The 25,080-nt window shown below is 54.7% G+C and overlaps 1 protein-coding gene across 2 annotated transcripts in view; it reads left to right on the forward strand.

Moving 5' to 3' along the window:
- The window catches only part of nlgn1 (neuroligin 1), a 141,094-nt gene that overhangs the window by 23,672 nt on the left and 92,342 nt on the right, over nucleotides 1–25,080 (forward strand). The gene's annotated exons all lie outside the window — the stretch shown is intronic.

The following is a 25,080-nucleotide window of genomic DNA, read 5'->3' on the forward strand; positions in this document are numbered from 1 at the left end:
GGACCGCCAGTCGCACCGGTGGCGAAGCCACGCAAAATATTCCCCGTGCCGGTTGGACCGCCAGTCGCACCCATGCCGAAGCCACGCACAATATTCCCCGTACCGGCTGGACAGCCAGTCGCACCCGTGCCGGCTGGACCGCCAGTCGCACCCGTGCCGGCTTGACCGCCAGTCGCACCCGTGCCAAAGCCGCGCACAATATTCCCCGTGCCGGTTTGACCGCCAGTCGCACCCGTGCCAAAGCCACGCACAATATTCCCCGTGCCGGCTTGACCGCCAGTCGCACCCATGTCAAAGCCACGCACAATATTCCCCGTGCCGGCTGGAACGCCAGTCGCACTTGTGGCGAAGCCACGCACAATATTCCCCATACCGTCTGGACCGCCAGTCGCACCCGTGCCGGCTTGACCGCCAGTCGCACCCTTGGCGAAGCCACGCACAATATTCCCCGTGCCGGCTGGACCGCCAGTCGCACCGGTGCCGAAGCCACGCACTATATTCCCTGTGCCACCTGGACCACCAGTTGCACCCGTGCCGGCTTGACCGCCAGTCGCACCCGTGCCGAAGCCGTGCACAATATTCCCCGTGCCGGCTTGACCGCCAGTCGCACCCATGTCAAAGCCACGCACAATATTCCCCGTGCCGGCTGGAACGCCAGTCGCACTCGTGGCGAAGCCACGCACAATATTCCCAGTGCCAACTGGACCGCCAGTCGCACCTGTGCCGAAGCCACGCACAATATTCCCCGTGCCGGCTGGACCGTCAGTCGCACCCGTGGCGAAGCCACGCACAATATTCCCCGTGCCGGCTGGACCGCCAGTCGCAACCGTGCCGAAGTCACGCACAATATTCCCCGTGCTGGCTGGACCGCCAGTCGCACCCGTGCCGAAGCCACGCACAATATTCCCCGTACCGGCTGGACCGCCAGTCGCACCCGTGCCGAAGTCAAGCACAATATTCCCCGTGCCGGCTGGACCGCCAGTCGCACCCATGGCGAAGCCACACACAATTTTCCCCATGCCGGCTGGACCGCCAGTCGCACCCGTGCCAAAGCCACGCACAATATTCCCCGTACCGGCTGGACCGCCAGTCGCACCCATGGCGGCTTGACCGCCAGTCGCACCCTTGGCGAATCCACGCACAATATTCCCCGTGCCGGCTGGACCGCCAGTCGCAACCGTGCCGAAGTCACACACAATATTCCCCGTGCCGGCTGGACTGCCAGTCGCACCCGTGCCGAAGCCACGCACAATATTCCCCATGCCGGCTGGACCGCCAGTCGCACCCGTGCCAAAGCCACGCACAATATTCCCCGTACCGGCTGGACCGCCAGTCGCACCCATGGCGGCTTGACCGCCAGTCGCACCCTTGGCGAATCCACGCACAATATTCCCCGTGCCGGCTGGACCGCCAGTCGCAACCGTGCCGAAGTCACGCACAATATTCCCCGTGCCGGCTGGACCGTCAGTCGCACCCATGGCGAAGCCACGCACAATATTCCCCGTGCCGGCTGGACCGCCAGTCGCACCCGTGGCGAAGCCACGCACAATATTCCCCGTGCCGGCTGGACCGCCAGTCGCACCCGTGCCGAAGTCACGCACAATGTTCCCCGTGCCGGCTGGACTGCCAGTTGCACCCGTGCCGAACCCACGCACAATATTCCCAGTGCCGGCTGGACCGCCAGTCGAACCGGTGCCGAAGCCACGCACTATATTCCCTGTCCCGGCTGGACCGCCAGTCGCACCCGTGCCGGCTTGACCGCCAGTCGCACCTGTGCCGAAGCCGCGCACAATATTCCCCGTGCCGGCTGGACCGCCAGTCGCACCCATGGCGAAGCCACACACAATATTCCCCGTGCGGGCTGGACTGCCAGTCGCACCGGTGGCGAAGCCACGCACAATATTCCCCGTGCCGGTTGGACCGCCAGTCGCACCCATGCCGAAGCCACGCACAATATTCCCTGTACCGGCTGGACCGCCAGTCGCACCCGTGCCGAAGCCACGCACAATATTCCCCGTGCCGGCTGGACTGCCAGTCGCACCCGTGCCGAAGCCACGCACTATATTCCCCGTGCAGGCTGGACCGCCAGTTGCACCCGTGCCGAACCCACGCACAATATTCCCAGTGCCGGCTGGACCGCCAGTCGGACCGGTGCCGAAGCCACGCACTATATTCCCTGTGCCGGCTGGACCGCCAGTCGCACCCGTGCCGGCTTGACCGCCAATCGCACCTGTGCCGAAGCCGCGCACAATATTCCCCGTGCCGGCTTGACTGCCAGTCGCACCCATGGCGAAGCCACGCACAATATTCCCCGTGCGGGCTGGACCGCCAGTCGCACCGGTGGCGAAGCCACGCAAAATATTCCCCGTGCCGGTTGGACCGCCAGTCGCACCCATGCCGAAGCCACGCACAATATTCCCCGTACCGGCTGGACAGCCAGTCGCACCCGTGCCGGCTGGACCGCCAGTCGCACCCGTGCCGGCTTGACCGCCAGTCGCACCCGTGCCAAAGCCGCGCACAATATTCCCCGTGCCGGTTTGACCGCCAGTCGCACCCGTGCCAAAGCCACGCACAATATTCCCCGTGCCGGCTTGACCGCCAGTCGCACCCATGTCAAAGCCACGCACAATATTCCCCGTGCCGGCTGGAACGCCAGTCGCACTTGTGGCGAAGCCACGCACAATATTCCCCATACCGTCTGGACCGCCAGTCGCACCCGTGCCGGCTTGACCGCCAGTCGCACCCTTGGCGAAGCCACGCACAATATTCCCCGTGCCGGCTGGACCGCCAGTCGCACCGGTGCCGAAGCCACGCACTATATTCCCTGTGCCACCTGGACCACCAGTTGCACCCGTGCCGGCTTGACCGCCAGTCGCACCCGTGCCGAAGCCGTGCACAATATTCCCCGTGCCGGCTTGACCGCCAGTCGCACCCATGTCAAAGCCACGCACAATATTCCCCGTGCCGGCTGGAACGCCAGTCGCACTCGTGGCGAAGCCACGCACAATATTCCCAGTGCCAACTGGACCGCCAGTCGCACCTGTGCCGAAGCCACGCACAATATTCCCCGTGCCGGCTGGACCGTCAGTCGCACCCGTGGCGAAGCCACGCACAATATTCCCCGTGCCGGCTGGACCGCCAGTCGCAACCGTGCCGAAGTCACGCACAATATTCCCCGTGCTGGCTGGACCGCCAGTCGCACCCGTGCCGAAGCCACGCACAATATTCCCCGTACCGGCTGGACCGCCAGTCGCACCCGTGCCGAAGTCAAGCACAATATTCCCCGTGCCGGCTGGACCGCCAGTCGCACCCATGGCGAAGCCACACACAATTTTCCCCATGCCGGCTGGACCGCCAGTCGCACCCGTGCCAAAGCCACGCACAATATTCCCCGTACCGGCTGGACCGCCAGTCGCACCCATGGCGGCTTGACCGCCAGTCGCACCCTTGGCGAATCCACGCACAATATTCCCCGTGCCGGCTGGACCGCCAGTCGCAACCGTGCCGAAGTCACACACAATATTCCCCGTGCCGGCTGGACTGCCAGTCGCACCCGTGCCGAAGCCACGCACAATATTCCCCATGCCGGCTGGACCGCCAGTCGCACCCGTGCCAAAGCCACGCACAATATTCCCCGTACCGGCTGGACCGCCAGTCGCACCCATGGCGGCTTGACCGCCAGTCGCACCCTTGGCGAATCCACGCACAATATTCCCCGTGCCGGCTGGACCGCCAGTCGCAACCGTGCCGAAGTCACGCACAATATTCCCCGTGCCGGCTGGACCGTCAGTCGCACCCATGGCGAAGCCACGCACAATATTCCCCGTGCCGGCTGGACCGCCAGTCGCACCCGTGGCGAAGCCACGCACAATATTCCCCGTGCCGGCTGGACCGCCAGTCGCACCCGTGCCGAAGTCACGCACAATGTTCCCCGTGCCGGCTGGACTGCCAGTTGCACCCGTGCCGAACCCACGCACAATATTCCCAGTGCCGGCTGGACCGCCAGTCGAACCGGTGCCGAAGCCACGCACTATATTCCCTGTCCCGGCTGGACCGCCAGTCGCACCCGTGCCGGCTTGACCGCCAGTCGCACCTGTGCCGAAGCCGCGCACAATATTCCCCGTGCCGGCTGGACCGCCAGTCGCACCCATGGCGAAGCCACACACAATATTCCCCGTGCGGGCTGGACTGCCAGTCGCACCGGTGGCGAAGCCACGCACAATATTCCCCGTGCCGGTTGGACCGCCAGTCGCACCCATGCCGAAGCCACGCACAATATTCCCTGTACCGGCTGGACCGCCAGTCGCACCCGTGCCGAAGCCACGCACAATATTCCCCGTGCCGGCTGGACTGCCAGTCGCACCCGTGCCGAAGCCACGCACTATATTCCCCGTGCAGGCTGGACCGCCAGTTGCACCCGTGCCGAACCCACGCACAATATTCCCAGTGCCGGCTGGACCGCCAGTCGGACCGGTGCCGAAGCCACGCACTATATTCCCTGTGCCGGCTGGACCGCCAGTCGCACCCGTGCCGGCTTGACCGCCAATCGCACCTGTGCCGAAGCCGCGCACAATATTCCCCGTGCCGGCTTGACTGCCAGTCGCACCCATGGCGAAGCCACGCACAATATTCCCCGTGCGGGCTGGACCGCCAGTCGCACCGGTGGCGAAGCCACGCACAATATTCCCCGTGCCGGTTGGACCGCCAGTCGCACCCATGCCGAAGCCACGCACAATATTCCCCGTACCGGCTGGACAGCCAGTCGCACCCGTGCCGGCTGGACCGCCAGTCGCACCCGTGCCGGCTTGACCGCCAGTCGCACCCGTGCCAAAGCCGCGCACAATATTCCCCGTGCCGGTTTGACCGCCAGTCGCACCCGTGCCAAAGCCACGCACAATATTCCCCGTGCCGGCTTGACCGCCAGTCGCACCCATGTCAAAGCCACGCACAATATTCCCCGTGCCGGCTGGAACGCCAGTCGCACTTGTGGCGAAGCCACGCACAATATTCCCCGTGCTAACTGGACCGCCAGTCGCACCCGTGCCGAAGCCACGCACAATATTCCCCATACCGTCTGGACCGCCAGTCGCACCCGTGCCGGCTTGACCGCCAGTCGCACCCTTGGCGAAGCCACGCACAATATTCCCCGTGCCGGCTGGACCGCCAGTCGCACCGGTGCCGAAGCCACGCACTATATTCCCTGTGCCGCCTGGACCACCAGTTGCACCCGTGCCGGCTTGACCGCCAGTCGCACCCGTGCCGAAGCCGTGCACAATATTCCCCGTGCCGGCTTGACCGCCAGTCGCACCCATGTCAAAGCCACGCACAATATTCCCCGTGCCGGCTGGAACGCCAGTCGCACTCGTGGCGAAGCCACGCACAATATTCCCAGTGCCAACTGGACCGCCAGTCGCACCTGTGCCGAAGCCACGCACAATATTCCCCGTGCCGGCTGGACCGTCAGTCGCACCCGTGGCGAAGCCACGCACAATATTCCCCGTGCCGGCTGGACCGCCAGTTGCAACCGTGCCGAAGTCACGCACAATATTCCCCGTGCTGGCTGGACCGCCAGTCGCACCCGTGCCGAAGCCACGCACAATATTCCCCATACCGGCTGGACCGCCAGTCGCACCCGTGCCGAAGTCAAGCACAATATTCCCCGTGCCGGCTGGACCGCCAGTCGCACCCATGGCGAAGCCACACACAATTTTCCCCATGCCGGCTGGACCGCCAGTCGCACCCGTGCCAAAGCCACGCACAATATTCCCCGTACCGGCTGGACCGCCATTCGCACCCATGGCGGCTTGACCGCCAGTCGCACCCTTGGCGAATCCACGCACAATATTCCCCGTGCCGGCTGGACCGCCAGTCGCAACCGTGCCGAAGTCACGCACAATATTCCCCGTGCCGGCTGGACTGCCAGTCGCACCCGTGCCGAAGCCACGCACAATATTCCCCATGCCGGCTGGACCGCCAGTCGCACCCGTGCCAAAGCCACGCACAATATTCCCCGTACCGGCTGGACCGCCAGTCGCACCCATGGCGGCTTGACCGCCAGTCGCACCCTTGGCGAATCCACGCACAATATTCCCCGTGCCGGCTGGACCGCCAGTCGCAACCGTGCCGAAGTCACGCACAATATTCCCCGTGCCGGCTGGACTGCCAGTCGCACCCGTGCCGAAGCCACGCACAATATTCCCCGTACCGGCTGGACCGCCAGTCGCACCCGTGCCGAAGTCAAGCACAATATTCCCCGTGCCGGCTGGACCGCCAGTCGCACCCATGGCGAAGCCACACACAATTTTCCCCATGCCGGCTGGACCGCCAGTCGCACCCGTGCCGAAGCCACGCACAATATTCCCCGTACCGGCTGGACCGCCAGTCGCACCCGTGCCGGCTTGACCGCCAGTCGCAACCGTGCCGAAGTCACGCACAATATTCCCCGTGCCGGCTGGACTGCCAGTCGCACCCGTGCCGAAGCCACGCACAATATTCCCCATGCCGGCTGGACCGCCAGTCGCACCCGTGCCGAAGCCACGCACAATATTCCCCGTACCGGCTGGACCGCCAGTCGCACCCGTGCCGAAGTCAAGCACAATATTCCCCGTGCCGGCTGGACCGCCAGTCGCACCCATGGCGAAGCCACACACAATTTTCCCCATGCCGGCTGGACCGCCAGTCGCACCCGTGCCGAAGCCACGCACAATATTCCCCGTACCGGCTGGACCGCCAGTCGCACCCGTGCCGGCTGGACCGCCAGTCGCACCCGTGCCGAAGTCACGCACAATGTTCCCCGTGCCGGCTGGACTGCCAGTTGCACCCGTGCCGAAGCCACGCACTACATTTCCCGTGCAGGCTGGACCGCCAGTCGCACCCGTGTCGAAGCCACGCACAATATTCCCCGTGCCGGCTGGACCACCAGTTGCACCCGTGTTGAAGCAACGCACAATATTCCCCGTGCCGGCTGGACCACCAGTTTTCACCCGTGTCGAAGCCACGCACAATATTCCCCGTGCCGGCTGGACCACCAGTTGCACCCGTGTTGAAGCAACGCACAATATTCCCCGTGCCGGCTGGACCACCAGTTTTCACCCGTGTCGAAGCCACGCACAATATTCCCCGTGTCGGCTGGACCGCCAGTTGCACCCGTGCCGAACCCACGCACAATATTCCCAGTGCCGCCTGTACCACCAGTTGCACCCGTGCCGGCTTGACCGCCAGTCGCACCCGTGCCGAATCCGTGCACAATATTCCCCGTGCCGGCTTGACCGCCAGTCGCACCCATGTCAAAGCCACGCACAATATTCCCCGTGCCGGCTGGAACGCCAGTCGCACTCGTGGCGAAGCCACGCACAATATTCCCCGTGCCAACTGGACCGCCAGTCGCACCCGTGCCGAAGCCACGCACAATATTCCCCATACCGGCTGGACCGCCAGTCGCACCCGTGCCGGCTTGACCGCCAGTCGCACCCTTGGCGAAGCCACGCACAATATTCCCCGTGCCGGCTGGACCGTCAGTCGCACCCGTGGCGAAGCCACGCACAATATTCCCCGTGCCGGCTGGACCGCCAGTCGCAACCGTGCCGAAGTCACGCACAATATTCCCCGTGCCGGCCTGACTGCCAGTCTCACCCGTGCCGAAGCCACGCACAATATTCCCCATGCTGGCTGGACCGCCAGTCGCACCCGTTCCGAAGCCACGCACAATATTCCCCGTACCGGCTGGACCGCCAGTCGCACCCGTGCCGAAGTCAAGCACAATATTCCCCGCGCCGGCTGGACCGCCAGTCGCACCCATGGCGAAGCCACACACAATTTTCCCCATGCCGGCTGGACCGTCAGTCGCACCCGTGCCGAAGCCACGCACAATATTCCCCGTACCGGCTGGACCGCCAGTCGCACCCGTGCCGGCTTGACCGCCAGTCGCACCCTTGGCGAAGCCACGCACAATATTCCCCGTGCCGGCTGGACCGCCAGTCGCACCCGTGGCGAAGCCACGCACAATATTCCCCGTGCCGGCTGGACCGCCAGTCGCACCCGTGCCGAAGTCACGCACAATGTTCCCCGTGCCGGCTGGACTGCCAGTTGCACCCGTGCCGAAGCCACGCACTACATTTCCCGTGCAGGCTGGACCGCCAGTCGCACCCGTGTCGAAGCCACGCACAATATTCCCCGTGCCGGCTGGACCACCAGTTGCACCCGTGTTGAAGCAACGCACAATATTCCCCGTGCCGGCTGGACCACCAGTTTTCACCCTTGTCGAAGCCATGCACAATATTCCCCGTGTCGGCTGGACAGCCAGTTGCACCCGTGCCGAACCCACGCACAATATTCCCAGTGCCGGCTGGACCGCCAGTCGCACCGGTGCCGAAGCCACGCACTATATTCCCTGTGCCGCCTGGACCACCAGTTGCACCCGTGCCGTCTTGACCGCCAGTCGCACCCGTGCCGAAGCCGTGCACAATATTCCGCATGCCGGCTGGACCGCCAGTCGCACCCGTGGCAAAGCCACGCACAATATTCCCCGTGCCGGCTGGACCGCCAGTCGCAACCGTGCCGAAGTCACGCACAATATTCCCCGTGCCGGCTGGACTGCCAGTCGCACCCGTGCCGAAGCCACGCAAAATATTCCCCATGCCGGCTGGACCACCAGTCGCACCCGTGCCGAAGCCACGCACAATATTCCCCGTACCGGCTGGACCGCCAGTCGCACCCGTGCCGAAGTCACGCACAATATTCCCCGTTCCGGCTGGACCGCCAGTCGCACCAATGGCGAAGCCACACACAATATTCTCCATGCCGGCTGGACCGCCAGTCGCACCCGTGCCAAAGCCACGCACAATATTCCCCGTACCGGCTGGACCGCCAGTCGCACCCGTGGCGAAACCACGCACAATATTCCCCGTGCCGGCTCGACCACCAGTCGCACCCGTGCCGAAGTCACGCACAATGTTCCCCGTGCCGGCTGGACTGCCAGTTGCACCCGTGCCGAACCCACGCACAATATTCCCCGTGCCGGCTCGACCACCAGTCGCACCCGTGCCGAAGTCACGCACAATGTTCCCCGTGCCGGCTGGACTGCCAGTCGCACCCATGGCGAAGCCACGCACAATATTCCCTGTATCGGCTGGACCGCCAGTCGCATCCGTGCCGGCTGGACCGCCAGTCGCACCTCTGCCGGCTGGACCGCCAGTCGCACCCATGGCGAAGCCACGCACAATATTCCCCGTAACGGCTGGACCGCCAGTCGCATCCGTGCCGGCTGGACCGCCAGTCGCACCCGTGCCGGCTGGACCGCCAGTCGCACCCGTGCCGGCTTGACCGCCAGTCGCACCCGTGCCGAAGCTGCGCACAATATTCCCCGTGCCGGCTTGACCGCCAGTCGCACCCATGGCGAAGCCACGCACAATATTCCCCGTGCCGGCTGGACCGCCAGTTGCACCCGTGTCGAAGCCACACACAATATTCCCCGTGCCGGCTGGACCGCCAGTTCGCACAATATTCCCAGTGCCGGCTGGACCGCCAGTCGCACCGGTGCCGAAGCCACGCACTATATTCCCTGTGCCGTCTTGACCACCAGTCGCACCCATGGCGAAGCCACGCACAATATTCCCCGTGCCGGCTGGACCGCCAGTCGCACCCGTGCCGAAGCCACGCACAATATTCCCCGTGCTGGCTGGACTGCCAGTCGCACCCGTGCCGGCTTGACCGCCAGTCGCACCCGTGCCGAAGCCACGCACAATATTCCCCGTGCCGGCTGGGCCGCCAGTCGCACCCGTGCCGTAGCCACGCAAAGTATTCCCCGTGGCGAAGCCACGCACAAGACTCCCCGTGCCGGCTGGACCGCCAGTCGCACATATGCCGAAGCCACGCACAAGACTGCCCTTGCGGAGGGACCCGCAGTCGCACCCGTGCCGAAGCCACGCACAAGACTGCCCGTGCCGGCGGGACCGCCAGTCGCACCCGTGCCGAAGCTAAGCACAAGACTGCCCGTGCCGGCTGGACCGCCAGTCGCACCCGTGCCGGCTTGACCGCCAGTCGCACCCGTGCCAAAGCCACGCACAAGACTGCCCGTGCCGGCTGGACCACCAGTCGCACCCGTGCCGGCTGGACCGCCAGTCGCACCCGTGCTGGCTTGACCGCCAGTCGCACCCGTGCCGAAGCCACGCACAATATTCCCCGGGCCGGCTGGACCGCCAGTCGCACCCGTGCCAAAGCCACGCACTTAATTCCCCGTGCCAGCTGGACCGCCAGTCGCACCCGTGCCTCGTCTCGGGCCGGCGCGGACGCCCGCCGGACCGGCCACTCCCACGCCTCGACTTTGGCCGGCGCGGATGCCCGCCGGAACGGCCACTCCCACGCCTCGTCTCGGGCCGGCACGGACGCCCGCCGGACCAGCCACTCCCAGGCCTCGTCTCGGGCTAGCACGGACGCCCACCGGACCGTGCCGAAACCACGCAAAATATTCCCCGTGCCAAAGCCACGTAAAATATTCCCTATGCCGAAGCCAGGCAAAATATTCCCCGTGCCAAAGCTACGTAAAATATTTCCCGTGCAGAAGCCACGCAAAATATTTCCAGTGCTGGCTGGGCCGCCAGTCGCACGCATGCCGAAGTCACGAACCAGGTTTCCCGTGCTGGCTGGCCCGCCTAGTTCCTGCCCGCCTTTTTTTTGCCAGCCAAGTTCCTGCCCGCCAAGTTCCTGCCCGCCAAGTTCCTGCCCGCCAAGTTCCCGCCCGCCACGTTCCCGCCCGTCACGTTCCTGCCCGCCAAGTTCCTGCCGGGCCCCCTGGATGAGGGGGTCGGTGGTGGTGACTCTCTGGGCCCCCTGGACGAGGGGGTCGGCAGCGGCGGCGACTTTCCGGGCCCCCTGGACGAGGGGGTCGGTGGCCCTCCGAGTCCGAGCAGCCAGGGTAAGGCACCCGACGACTTTTCTAAAATTCCGTTGTCTGTTAAGGGCAGGGCGCTTGGCCATCACTTAAAGGGCCAGCGGGGATGCCCGCCGGACTGGCCACTCCCACACCCCTACAAATGCCGGCAACGACGCCCGCCGAACCGGCCTCGCCTCATCTCGGGCCGGCGCGGAAGCCCGCCGGACCGGCCACTCCCAGCCTCGTTTCGGGGGGGCGCGGACGCCCGCCGGACCGGCCACTCCCACGCCTCATCTCGGGCCGACACAGACGCCCGCCGGAACGGCCACTCCCACGCCTCGTCTTGGGCTGGCATGGACACCCGCCGGACCAGCCACTCCCAGGCCTCGTCTCGGGCTGGACTGCCAGTCGCACCCGTGCCGCCTTGACCGCCAGTTGCACCCGTGCCGAAGCCACGCACAATATTCCCCGTGCCGGCTGGGCCGCCAGTCGCACCAGTGCCATAGCCACGCAAAGTATTCCCCGTGCCGAAGCCGCACACAATATTCCCCCTGCCGGCTAGACCGCCAGTCGCACCCTAGCCGAAGCCACGCACAAGACTGCCCATGCCGGCTGGACCGGCAGTCGCACCCGTGCCGAAGCTACGCACAAGACTCCCCGTGCCGGCTGGACCGCCAGTCACACTCGTGCCGAAGGCACGCACAATATTCCCTGTGCCGGCTGGACTGCCAGTCGCACCCGGCCACTCCCACGCCTTGTCTCGGGCTGGCGTGGACACCCGACGGACCGGCCACGCCTCATCTCGGGCCGGCCACTCCCACGTCTCGTCTCGGGCCCGCGCGGACGCCCACCGGACCGTTCACTTCCCTGCCTCGTCATGGGCCGGCGCGGACGCCCCTCGGGCAATGCTAAGTGTTCCCACCCGCCCTCCTTACCTGCGTTTTTCTTTTTCATGGACATTCGGCATTGGAACGTCTGGAATCCGTCCCTTAGAAGGGGGGTACTGTTAGGAGTAGCCTGCTATAGTTTTTCACGACTATCGTTTGTCCCTCCTGCCTTGCCGTTGTGTTTACGCAGCTGCGCGTGATTAGAAATTAGTCCCTGACGTGTCTATTTAAACCCCACTGTGTACAATGTTATTGTCGGATCGTCTGCCTAAATTCCCTTACCATGCATCCACGTTACCTTGTTCCTCAATTCTATGTGTTTTCCCTACTGGTTTGGTTTCATGTTTTTTCATGCATAATTTGCCTTGTCCTCACCTGCTTCCGCGCGACTGGGTCCTAATCCCGCCTGCCTTGCCCCGACGTCTTCCGTGGACGTAACAAAAGTATGCATCTGCTGAAGAAAAATTCAGGTTTCGAAACCACCCATTTTGTAACTAGAGGTATATTGCAGGTATCCGGTGTGCTCACATTTCTGGGGTCTTGGTTTAAATTTTAGGTCGGTCTTCACTGTGTGGAGTTTCCATGTTCTCCCCAGGCTTGCGGGGCTTCGTACCTAGAAAATGGTGCTCTGACATAAGGTATCGAGCTGTGTCAGGATTTTATTTCACATTATTATATATTTGCTTGCAATGAAGAATATGTTTTGCTTTACAATTAATTTTTGCTCATTATTATCAGATTATATTTATTAGATTACAGTAATACCTTGACATACAAGTGTCCGACATACGAGCAATTTGAGATACGAGTAAAATTTAGAGTATATATTTACCTTGAGATACGAGACACATTTTGATATACAAGCATACAGCCTCTGTTTATGAGAACATCATCATGTCGTAACTCGAAATTGGGCGGAGCGTTGCATTTTTTCAGTGTTTTTTCCCCGTTAGTCAGTGCGCGGCAGACCTTGCTCGCCAATAGTGTATACTACTTCCTGTTGGAAAGTGGTCGTGCATTATCCAATTGTAAGGACATGTGTGCCTCATTTTTGGAATATAATGAAGGGAAGACAAAAGCAAACAACTCTCGATTGGTTCCTTTTAAAAACTGCAGCTGAAAGTCAGGGTGGAGGCGGGGCAAAAAGAGCCAACCCGGTATAAAAATTAAAACTAAATTATAATTAAATTTAGTGTAAGGTTAGATTAAATTTATTTTTTAGTGTCTATCATAATCCAAGTTCATTTAGATGTGTTTATGTTATGTTACGAGCGCGTTGCCATGCAAAATGTGCCTCCGCTCTCTCTCTCTGTCCCCCTTTCTCTCCCCTCCGCGAAATCCGTCTAATTTTGGTACTATTAAATGTTTTTCAATTCCAATATCCTGTTTTGGGTGGTTTTTTCAGAGGTGTTGGAATGAATTAATTTGTTTTAGTTCATTTCTATGGGAAACGTTTATTTGAGATACGAGTACGACATCCGAGCTCAGTCCCGGAACACATTAAGCTCGTATCTCAAGGTACCACTGTAATTATGTTTCTTTATAAAAAAGCAACACTGTTTTTGTTTTGGGGATGGAGGACCCCAAAGCAGGCAAAGGCAGCAAGTCTGGATGTGGAATTTTTATTGGAAGCGTCCAAGAGACGGGCAGAGGCACACAAGGGAGTAGAGTAGGCGAGTCGTAAGTCGTGACAGGAAGGTCGGTACCCGTGGAGTCCAGAGCGAAGGTAACAATGCGTGAGAGCGAGAACGTGGTCCGTGGTCGCGGGGCTGAGCGTGGTCGGAGATCAGTAGAGGCAAGCAAGAAGACAATGCAAGAGGGTACTTAACAGTGAACTGATTAAGACGATCCAGCAGTTCTTGGTGGCTTTGAATACTCCCCACTGGCTGATGAATCACGCCTGGAAGCGCGTCACAACTAGCTTGACCTAGGAAACGTGAATGGTGGGGTGGATGCGGAGGCGGTGGGAGCTTGAGGCGCATGGGTCTATCACCCATTCGATTTCGTAGCGGCCGATGAAGCTGGAGGGCAGCTTCCGGGACTCGGTCCTAGAGGGAGGTCTCAGGTGGACAGCAATACGCTTTGACCGACGACGTACGCTGGTGCGGGGGCACGACGGCGGTTGGCCTGCCTTCAGGCACGGGTGGAAGCATGCTGAAGCGCAGCCCGGACTTTTTCCCAGATACGGCCGCATCCGATTTGCTTCCTCCAACTGCTGATTGGTGCACTCACACTGTCCGTTAGTCTGTGGATGACAACCAGAGGAGACGCTCGCTGTGATGTTAATGGCTGAACAGAAAGCAGACCAGCCGTGTAAGGTGAATTGTGGTCCCCGGATTCCATGCAGGCGGAAAACATGCTGCGTAAGGAGGCCGGCCGTCTCCTGGGCCGTAGGTAGTTTGGGTAGGGTGATTAAGTGTGCAACTATGGTTATTATAACGGTGTTACCCAGGGATTTAGGAAGGCCCGTAACAAAGTTGAACTGACTTTTCGTCGAACGGACGTCCGATGAACCTTCATTCTCTCAATTTCTAACTGAGAGAACTTGCAATACAGCAACGTGTTGAAATATGAAAATTATCAATAAGAGCACTCATTTAACACATCAGCTGCCATTGACGGCGGTAGATGTCCGATGAACCTTCATTCTCTCTATCTCTAACTGAGAGAACTTGCAATACAGCAAGGTGTTGAAATATCAAAATTATCAATAAGAGCACTCATTTAACACATGGGCTGCCATTAACGGCGGTAGACGTCCGATGAACCTTCATTCTCTCAATTTCTAACTGAGAGAACTTGCAATACAGCAAGGTGTTGAAATACTTTATATGGTCATCAAAATTATCAATAAGGGCACTCATTTAACACACCGGCTGCCATTAACGGCGGTAGACGTCCGATGAACCTTCATTCTCTCTATTTCTAACTGAGAGAACTTGCAATACAGCAACTTGCAATACAGCAACGTGTTGAAATATCAAAATTATCAATAAGAGCACTCATTTAACACATCGGCTGCCATTCACGGCGGTAGATGTCCGATGAACCTTCATTCTCTCTATCTGTAACTGAGAGAACTTGCAATACAGCAAGGTGTTGAAATATCAAAATTATCAATAAGAGCACTCATTTAACACATCGGCTGCCATTGACGGCGGTAGACGTCCGATGAACCTTCATTCTCTCAATTTCTAACTGAGAGAACTTGCAATACAGCAACTTGAAATACAGCAAGGTGTTAAAGTATGAAAATTATCAATAAGAGCCCTCATTTAACACATCAGCTGCCATTGACGGCGGTAGATGTCCGATGAACAAGATTGGCGCCGTTCACGCGGGAGCCAGTGGGAGTAGCTCTGTACACTGTTATGTTTTACAGCCCTTCTACCTTTTTTTTTAATTACATTTTAATATTTCTTAAGACATCCCTTTTTACTTAACTTTGTACTTTATACATTTTACTTTAATGTTTTTACAACTTTCCTTGTTCTGTTAGCCTGGCTTCTTTTGGCTACTTCTTTTTTTGGAACCATTCAGCCATGCCTACGCTGTCACACACATGGGACTAGCTGTTACAATACGCAGCAGAAGGAGCAACACCTAGGTGCCGCCGGAGTTTCGGAGCTGGACAAAAGTGCCGGGAGGAGAGGCAAGGCTTCTGACCAACCATTCCATCGTGGGATAAGATGGAAGAGCTGTCGGCGCTTACCAGCAACGGAGTCGAGGAGTTCTGCCCTGCTGCTGTTTTCTTCAGCTCCAGACTACTAAGGAACTGTGCGGATAAGCTTGGAAGAGTGACTCTGCATATTCTCTACCTCGGTCACAGTCTGCAGAAGTTCCCCATCCCGTGGAAGACTTCCTGTGTGTGGTTCCAGTTTTTGTCCAACTTTACGTCTTTTTGAGTCTATCCGTTTTTGCTACCGAAACTCGTAGCTCGTTTTGTGTTTTTGCTGCTTTTCTGTCTTAATGATTTGGTGATTCTTAATGATCCCATTGACTTTGATTTGCTTTTTACTTTGTGCTTTTTGCTTTTGCTTTGTTGTTCTGCGGCCTTTGACTGTACTGTCTAACTTATAACTATGCCTTTTCTTGCTACTGTCACAATGAAATTTCCCCGAATACGGGATTAATAAAGTTATCCAATCCAATCCAATTCTCTCTATTTCGAAATGAGAAAACTTGCAATACAGCAAGGTGTTGAAATATCAAAATTATCAATAAGAGCACTCATTTAACACACCGGCTGCCATTGACGGCGGTAGACGTCCGATGAACCTTCATTCTCTCAATTTCCAACTGAGAGAACTTGCAATACAGCAAGGTGTTGAAATACTTTATAAGGTCATCAAAATTATCAATAAGGGCACTCATTTAACACATCGGCTGCCATTGACGGCGGTAGACGTCCGATGAACCTTCATTCTCTCTATTTCTAACTGAGAGAACTAGCAATACAGCAAGGTGTTGAAATATCAAAATTATCAGCAAGAGCACTCATTTAACACATCGGCTGCCATTGACGGCGGTAGATGTCCGATGAACCTTCATTCTATCAATTTCTAACTAAGAGAACTTTCAATACAGCAAGGTGTTGAAATATCAAAATTATCAATAAGAGCACTCATTTAACACATCGGCTGCCATTGACGGCGGTAGACGTCCGATGAACCTTCATTCTCTCTATCTGTAAGTGAGAGAACTTGCAATACAGCAAGGTGTTGAAATATCAAAATTATAAATAAGAGCACCCATTATAACACATCGGTTGCCATTGACAGCGGTAGACGTCCGATTAACCTTCTTTCTCTCTATTTCGAAATGAGAAAACTTGCAATACAGCAAGGTGTTGAAATACTTTATAAGGTCATCAAAATTATCAATAAGGGCGGTCTTTAACACCGGCTGCCATTGACGGCGGTAGACGTCCGATGAACCTTCATTCTCTCAATTTCTAACTGAAAGAACTTGCAATACAGCAACTTGCAATACAGCAAGGTGTTGAAATATCAAAATTATCAATAAGAGCACTCATTTAACACATTGGCTGCCATTGACGGCAGTAGACACCCGATGAACTTTCATTCTCTCAATTTTTAACTGAGAGAACTTGCAATACAACAACTTGCAATACAGCAAGTTGTTGAAATATTAAAATTATCAATAAGAGCACTCATTTAACACTTCGGCTGCCATTGACGGCGGTAGACGTCCGATGAACCTGAATATTGGCACCGCGCATTTCAACGTAGAATGTCAGTCGTCCATCCAAATTTATCTCACCTTATAGACAAGCTCAAATTAGAGCAAAATGATTGGTAAATAGCAATACAACAGGCTTCAGGCGGTATTATGCCTAGAGGCACCCAAAAGACATACACAGTTGTTAATGAACGGTTGAAAAGGCTCACGGATGATGATGGAAACACGGATCACTATGCAAACAAAGTACAGTACCTACAACCCATTGCGCATAATTTGTAAGTTTTACTGTTTTAATAAAAACTCCTTTCTGTGAATTCCCTTTGTACATAATTTGTAGGTTTGTATTTGCAATTTTTGTACATCATTTGTAAGTTTTACTGTTTTAATAAAAACCCCATCTCTGAATTTACTTTAGCAAGTTTTACTGCTTTAATAATAACACCATCTGTGAATATGCTTTTGTAAGTTTTACTGTTTTAATAAAAACACCATCTGTGAATTTACTTTTGTAAGTTTTACTGTTTTAATAAAAACACCATTTGTGAATTTGCTTTTGTAAGTTTTACTGTTCTAATAAAAACACCATTTGTGAATTTGCTTTTGTAAGTTTTACTGTTTTAATAAAAACACCATCTGTGAATTTGCCTTTGTAAGTTTTATTGTTTTAATAAAAACACCATCTGTGAATATACTTTTGTGAGTTTTACTGTTTTAATAACAACACCATTTGTGAATTTGCTTTTCTAAGTTTTACTGTTTAATAAAAACACAGTCTGTGAATTTGCCCTGTCTACTTTTTAATAAATGTTTTAATAAAATAATTTTACCTATTGCCTTTTATTTTAATGTCAAAGTTCTGGGCTAAAAGTATACTAAGACTTTTATTTGTTTGATAAAAATGACCATATAAAGTATTTCAACACCTTGCTGTATTGCAAGTTCTCTCAGTTAGAGATAGAGAGAATGAAGGTTCATCGGACGTCTACTGCCGTCAATGGCAGCCGGTGTTAAATGAGTGCTATTGATAATTTTGATATATCAACAACTTGCTGTATTGCAAGTTCTCTCAGTTTGATAAAAATGACCATATCAAGTGTTTCAACATGACCATACAAAGTATTTCTGTAGCTGTACTCTCTCTCTCATGATTATAATTTTGAGAGCGAGCGAATCCGGCGACAACTTGTCCGTTCGAAGAACTGTCGGTCGACCAAACGTCCGTTCGACGAAACGTCCGGTCAAGTGTCCGTTGACAAAACGTCCAGTCACGCAATGTGAGACCAGGGAAGACTAGGTATCGGAATGTACGGAATAGGCCAGAGCTTGGCTTGGTGGAGGACTTTGCGCGGGGGCTCCTCCTCCAAGTTCGTGGGATGGAAAACGCGGGATAACGCATCAGACTTCCTGTTCCTGGAACCTGGGACATAAGATAACGTGATATTAAACCTACTGAAGAACATGGTCCATCTGGCGAGGGTTCAGTCTCCGGTCCGACTTGGTTCTTCAAGGTTCTTGTGGTCGGTTTGAACCATGAAAAGGCTGACTAGCCCCTTCCAGATGGTGCCGCCATTCCTCCAGGGCCATCTTCACCGCGATCAGTTCCCGGTCCCCAGTGCCGTAGTTGCGTTCCGCTGCAGACAGCCTACGGGAAAAGAAAGCGCAGGGGGTGAAACTTCCCATCCGCCTGTTTGCACTGGGAGAGCACAGCGCAGACCCCCACCTGAAACTGCAATTCAGGGTTTGGTGGGCGAGGACGGGAGCAGAGGCAAAACAAGACTTCAGATCCATGAAAGACGTTTCCGCTGCGTCCGGCCAACGGGAGTTTCGTGGATATGAGTGCTGTGAGGGGGGCGGCGACGCGGCTATATTCCCTGATAAAACGCCAATAGAAATTTGCGAACCCCAAAAAGCTTTGTAACTCCTTTCTCCCTTTGGGCCTGGGCCACTGAGTTACAGCTGCCACTTTTGTGGCATCCATCCGCACCTCCCCGTCGGCCACCACATACCCCAGAAAGGTGGTGTGCGGGACATGAAATTCGCATTTCTCAGCCTTGACGTATAGGCAGTTTTCCAGGAGGCGTTGCAACACCTGGCGCACATGCTGCCTGTATTCCTCAAGCCTGCGTGAAAAAAACAAGATATTGTCCAGACAGATGAATACAAACTGATTCAGCATATATCGGAGGACGTCATTAATCAGGGACTGGAACACCGCCGAGGCATTGCAGAGGCCGGAAGGCCATGACCAGGTATTCAAAATGGCCCAGGGGGTTGGAGAAGGCCGTTTTCTTTTCTTCCCCCTCCCGAATACAGATGAGATGGTAAGCATTGCGGAGGTGTAACTTAGAAAAAAATACAGGAACCTGAAGCAGGGTAAAGGCCGAGTCGATGAGTGGTAAAGGGTACCTGTTCTTGACCGTGATCTTGTTCAGGCCTCGGTAGTTGACGCAAGGGCGCAGCGAACTATCCTTCTCGACAAAGAAAAAGCCAGCCCCGACAGGGGAGGAGGATGGACGAATTTGTCCTGCTGCTAGCGCATCGGAGAAGTATTTCTCCAGTGCCTCCTGCTCATGGCTGGAGATGTTGAAGATCCGGCCCGTGGGAAGAGTAGCGTCTGGCAATAGGTTAATGGCACAGCCATACGGGCGATGCAGAAGAAGTGCCATAGCCTGGTCCTTGCTAAAAACCTGTGAAAAGTCCCGATAACACTCCGGCACTCCGGCTAGGTCAGCTGGGTCTTGCCTCGTAGGTGACCTTATGGGTACGTGGGCTGACTGGAGACATTTAGTGTGGCAAGCTACCACCAGGCTACCACCTTGGGCCCGTCCCAGTCGATCACTGGATTGTGCAGTCTCAACCAAGGAAGGCCCAGAACAATAGTAGCCTCCGGACAGTCCAAAACATAAAAGCACGCCATCTCCTGGTGGTTCCCGGATAGGCGGAGTAGAACTGGGTCCGTCCGTAGCTTCACTCTAAGGCCTAAGGCACGTCCGTCAAGTGCCGTTATTTTCAGGGGTCTATCTATTGACCGAGTCCCGATGCCAAGCCTAGAGACCACGGAGCGATCGATAAAGCTTTCATCCGCTCCGCAGTCGACCAGAACATAACGAAGACTGACGGCTACGTGAGCGTTCCTCCTCTGACAGCCCAGCGCAACCAAGTTGCATAGGCTCTGATGACATCACGGAAAGAGGTGCTACAGCCACCGGGGGAGAAGCCGGAAACAGACGCCGAAGCCCAACCACAGCGCCCACATGCGAGCCCCCTCGCCACTGCCTTCGGCGTTCCTGGAGCCGGTCATCAATCTTGATTGGATTGGATTGGATTGGATAACTTTATTCATCCCGTATTCTGGAAATTTTGTTGTCACAGTAGCAAGAGGGTGAGGATGCAGGAATAGGAAAGGCATTTTAGATATAGATAGGTAAAAGTAAGTTAATAAATAAATACATGAATAAATATATAAATAAATAAGCGTGTTGCTTAGCACATATATACATACACATAAATATACATTGATGGCCAATCCCACGAGCGCATCGAGGGACTCGGGCTCGTCACGGCATGCCAGTTCATCTTTCATAGCCTCGTTTAGACCCCCCCAGAAATGCCTCCTGGAGGGCGCTGTCATCGCAGTCGCTTTCGGCGGCTAGAATGCGGAATTTGACAGAATATTCAGCGATGCTCAGGAGGCCTTGGCTTAGAGACCTCAACGTCCAGCAGCTTCCCGGCCGCGCAGCGGGTGGTCGAAGACCTTGCGCATCTCCGCGGTGAATTCGGCATAGGGAGAGCATATGCTCAAGCTCCGCTCCCACTCGGCGCGCGCCCATGCCAAGGCCTCACTTCGAAGGCAGGGGTAAGCGATCTTGGCTTGATCCGTGCTGTAGGTGAGACATTGTTGTTCAAATACCAGACGGCACTGAATTAGAAACGGCTGACATGCGCCGAAGTCCCCACTGTAAGGGGCGGGCGGCGGTACCGGGGTTAGCTTTGGCGAGACTGGGGTTGGCTTTGCATTCTGTGAGTGAGGCAAAGGCATGAGTTGTGCCTGTATGGAATTAAGGGTTTGGGGGATCTTTGATACCTCAGTCAGGAGGAAGTGGATCACCTGGCTGTGCTGGTCCATGAGCGGCACTGGTTGATCGGTGGGGGTTTGGTTTGAGCCCATGGGGTCCATGTGTGCTGGATTGTGCTGTTACGATCGGGGACGGAGAACCCCTATGCAGGCGAAGGCAGCAAGTCTGGATGTGGATTTTTTTATTGGAAGCGTCCAAGAGACGGGCAGAGGCACAAAAGGGAGTAGGCGAGTCGTTAGTCGTGGCGGTAAGGTCGGTACCCGTGGAGTATGTAGTCCAGAGCGAAGGTAGCAATGCGTGAGAGCGAGATTGTGGTCCGTGGTCGTGGGGCTGAGCGAAACAAAAGGTCGGAGATCAGTAGAGGCAAGAAAGACAACAATGCTAGAGGGTACTTAACAGTGAACTGATTAAGACGATCCAGCAGTGTAGTCATATTTTGGTGGCTTAATACTCCCCACTGGCTGAAGAATCACACCTGGAAGCGCTTGAGTGATTAGGGGATGGGCATGTGATTGGGTGGCAGGCACAACCATTCACCAGTCTGGTCCGGGGCCTGACAGTTTTGACAAGTTGATACAACTCGTAAGAGTATACTGTTTTTTTTAATTAAGTAAAGACAAAGAGAAGTGGCCTTACAAAAAATGTCATTTATTCAGTCACGTTTCCCCAAAAAATGGTAAACAGAATATGAAGGCTTTTAACTTATATTTCTGATCTTATTCAGTCACATTACTCCAAAACAATGGTAAACAAAATTTGATGGATTTTACCATTTTTAACTTATATTAGTGATCTTATTCAGTCACATTGTTGGACCCCAAATTATTAAAGACGAGGATTGCCTAAAACTTGGCTGATTAACCAATAAACATAAATAAAACCATTTAAGATCACCATATTTATTTAAGGGTTTTTCCTTTTAAGTTAATACAGGAGTAAAGGAGGTGATTGATCAACAGAAGATTGATTGAAAAGTTGATCGGACACGAGACACATTAACTCCAAAATACATATCGAGGTTTATGTAGTTGAACAGAAGTTCTTAGTTATCCAAAGGTACCACACTATTGTCTTTGTACTCCAAATATAAGGCAAGACACATCTTATTAGTATATAGTATATTTATATATATATATATATATATATATATATATATATATATATATATATATATATATATATATATATATATATATATATATATATATATATATATATATATATATATATATACAGTGGTACCTCGACATACGAGCTTAATCCGTTCCGGGACTGAGCTCGTATGACAAGATTCTCGTAACTCGAGGTAAAGTTTCCCATTGAAATGAATGGGAAACAAATTAATTCGTTCCAACTCTCTGAAAAAAACACCAAAAACAGGATATTGGATTGAAAAAAATGTTTTATTTCTTATAATTCGCCATATATTGACAAAGTAATAAATAACGAGTGGTTTAATAGAAATAAAGTGTTTAATCTAACTAAAATTGGCCGGATTTTGCCGAGGGGAGATGGGCTTCGTTTTTTTTTTCTTCCACACAACGCACTCGTAAACAGAACAAACACTCCACCCTCACGTTCGCTATCGATGGGCTGTTTGCTGTCGTACTATTCCCTTCAAAATATTCCGAAAATGATGCACACAAATGTCCTCACAATCGGAGAACGCACGACCACTTGCCAACGAGCAGCAGTCTTATCAGCGATCGCACCGCTGCTCATGGGAGCTTCGGGGGCGCTGGCTAGCGGCTCATTTTAGCTTGTAGCATCTGTGTTCGCATCCCCTCGAACGGCGACTATGATAGAGTTGCTACCGCGGATGCTGTTGCGAGCCAGTGCCCCCGATGTTCTTATGAGCAGCCAACGAGCAGAGTCTTTTATCAGCGATCGCCCCGCTGCTCATGGGAGCTTCAGGGGCGCTGGCTAGCGGCTCCTTTTAGCTTGTAGCATCTGTGTTCGCATCCCCTCGAACGGCGCCTATGATAGAGTTGCTACCGGGGATGCTGTTGCGAGCACGAGTATACTTCATTACCCAGAAAGCCCTCTTTTCCCCGCGCATGCGCGTTGTGCGTTTCCTGGTCTGAATAGCTCATCCGGTGCTCGTAAATATTGTTATACACAAAAGATATGCCAAAAAAAATGCCATGGCAACCTGGCTTGGTCGCATCATGAAATTTTGACCGCATCACGGGCGAATTATTCGATCGAAATTTCCCCCGTAAGACGAGCATTCCGTATGACGAACGGTCGTATGACGAGGTACCACTGTATATATATATATATATATATATATATATATATATATATAGGATTCAAGATGGCGGCGCGCACGGGTGCAGCGGCTCTATGCTCTCCAGTTTGGTGTCGTCGTTATTTACTAACATCTGCGAGGCAAACTTTTTCTACAGTCGCCAGTATTTAATTACTCTCGGAAGGAGATGCGATCGATATATCCATCACAACAGATTACCAACGGACCTACGATATCCCCGAGGACATCTCGAGACCTCCTGGATCTCCATGGATAGTCAGCCCAGCCAGAGTACATCGGAGGCGGCGAAGAGAAAGAAAGCAAAAGCGCGGATGCCGGACGGGCCTAGCTGCTAAGCTAAGGCAGCAATCACACCGGGCGCCGCTTCCGAGTATCTTTTTGACCAACACCAGATCCATCACCCACAAAATGGATGAGTTGGAACTTCAGATTGCTACCAACAGCTTTGTCAGGAACTACAACATTATTCTCAACATGGAAACGTGGCTACACCCGCAAATCCCGGACGCCGCTGTATTGCTAGCTAGCCGAACGCTTTTTAGAAATGATCATTCAAAAGAATTAACGGGGAAAAGCAAAGGAGGGGGACTTTGCCTGTTCATACACAATGAATGGTCTTGCGACAGTAGGATCATTAACACTCACTGCTCCCCGGATTTAGAGCTATTGACGATACGGTGCAGGCCCTTCTATCTACCTAGAGAGCTAATGGTTATCATTGTAATGGCCATCTATATACCACCGGATGCCAACGTTAGCACTGCGCTTAACCTCCTGCTAACGGCTGTAAACAAACTGCAGCTTAACCACCCCGATGGAGTCTTTATTGTCGCTGGTGACTTCAACAAAGCGTGTTTAAAGACTGTTCTGCCTAAGTTTATTCAGTACGTGAAGTGTCACACAAGAGGAGACAAAACTCTTGACCATGTTTATTCTAATATCAAACATGCTCATAAAGCCACTTCCCTCCCTCACCTGGCTGGATCAGATCATCTCTGCCTGTCCTTCACCCCCGCATACACTCCACTCCGGAGGCTAACAAGGCCACAAATAAAGATAATAAAAACTTGGCCCGAGGACGCTCTTTCTCAGCTGCAGGACTGTTTTTCCCGCACCAACTGGGAACTTTTCGTACACCACAACCTCCAGGACTACACGGACACTGTACTTTCCTACATAAAAAACTGCACGGACAACGTTAATAAACGTATACAGGTTTTTCCCAACCAAAAACCCTGGATGACCAAGGAGACACAGGCACTCATCAAATGCCGTAACGCCGCCTTCAGATCAGGGGACAAGGTACAATACAGCGCTGCCACAGCAGAGCTGAAGAGAGGCATTAAAAAGGCCAAGGCAGCATATACAAAGAAAATTGAGGAGCACTTCACAGGAAATAACCCAAAGAAGATGTGGCAGGGAATACGACATATTACCAATTACAATAACAATAATATGTCTGTTATCGCAGATGCCTCACTAGCTGAGGAACTGAACCGTTTCTTTGCCCGCTTTGAGACTGACAAATCAGACCCAGTCTCAACACCCCCACCACCACCCTCCAGCAGTACACTGAAGTTTCAGGTACATGAAGTGAGACTGGTAATGCGGTCTGTGAACACCAGGAAGGTTGCTGGCCCTGACGGAGTACCTGGGAAGGTGCTCAAAGCCTGTGCTGACCAGCTGGCTGGAGTTTTCACAAACATTTTCAATTGTTCTCTGCAACAATCCATCATTCCATCCTGCCTGAAATCTGCCACCATTATCTCT

The sequence above is a fragment of the Stigmatopora argus genome, chromosome 24, assembly GCF_051989625.1.
Source record: "Stigmatopora argus isolate UIUO_Sarg chromosome 24, RoL_Sarg_1.0, whole genome shotgun sequence".
Lineage (NCBI taxonomy): Eukaryota > Metazoa > Chordata > Actinopteri > Syngnathiformes > Syngnathidae > Stigmatopora > Stigmatopora argus.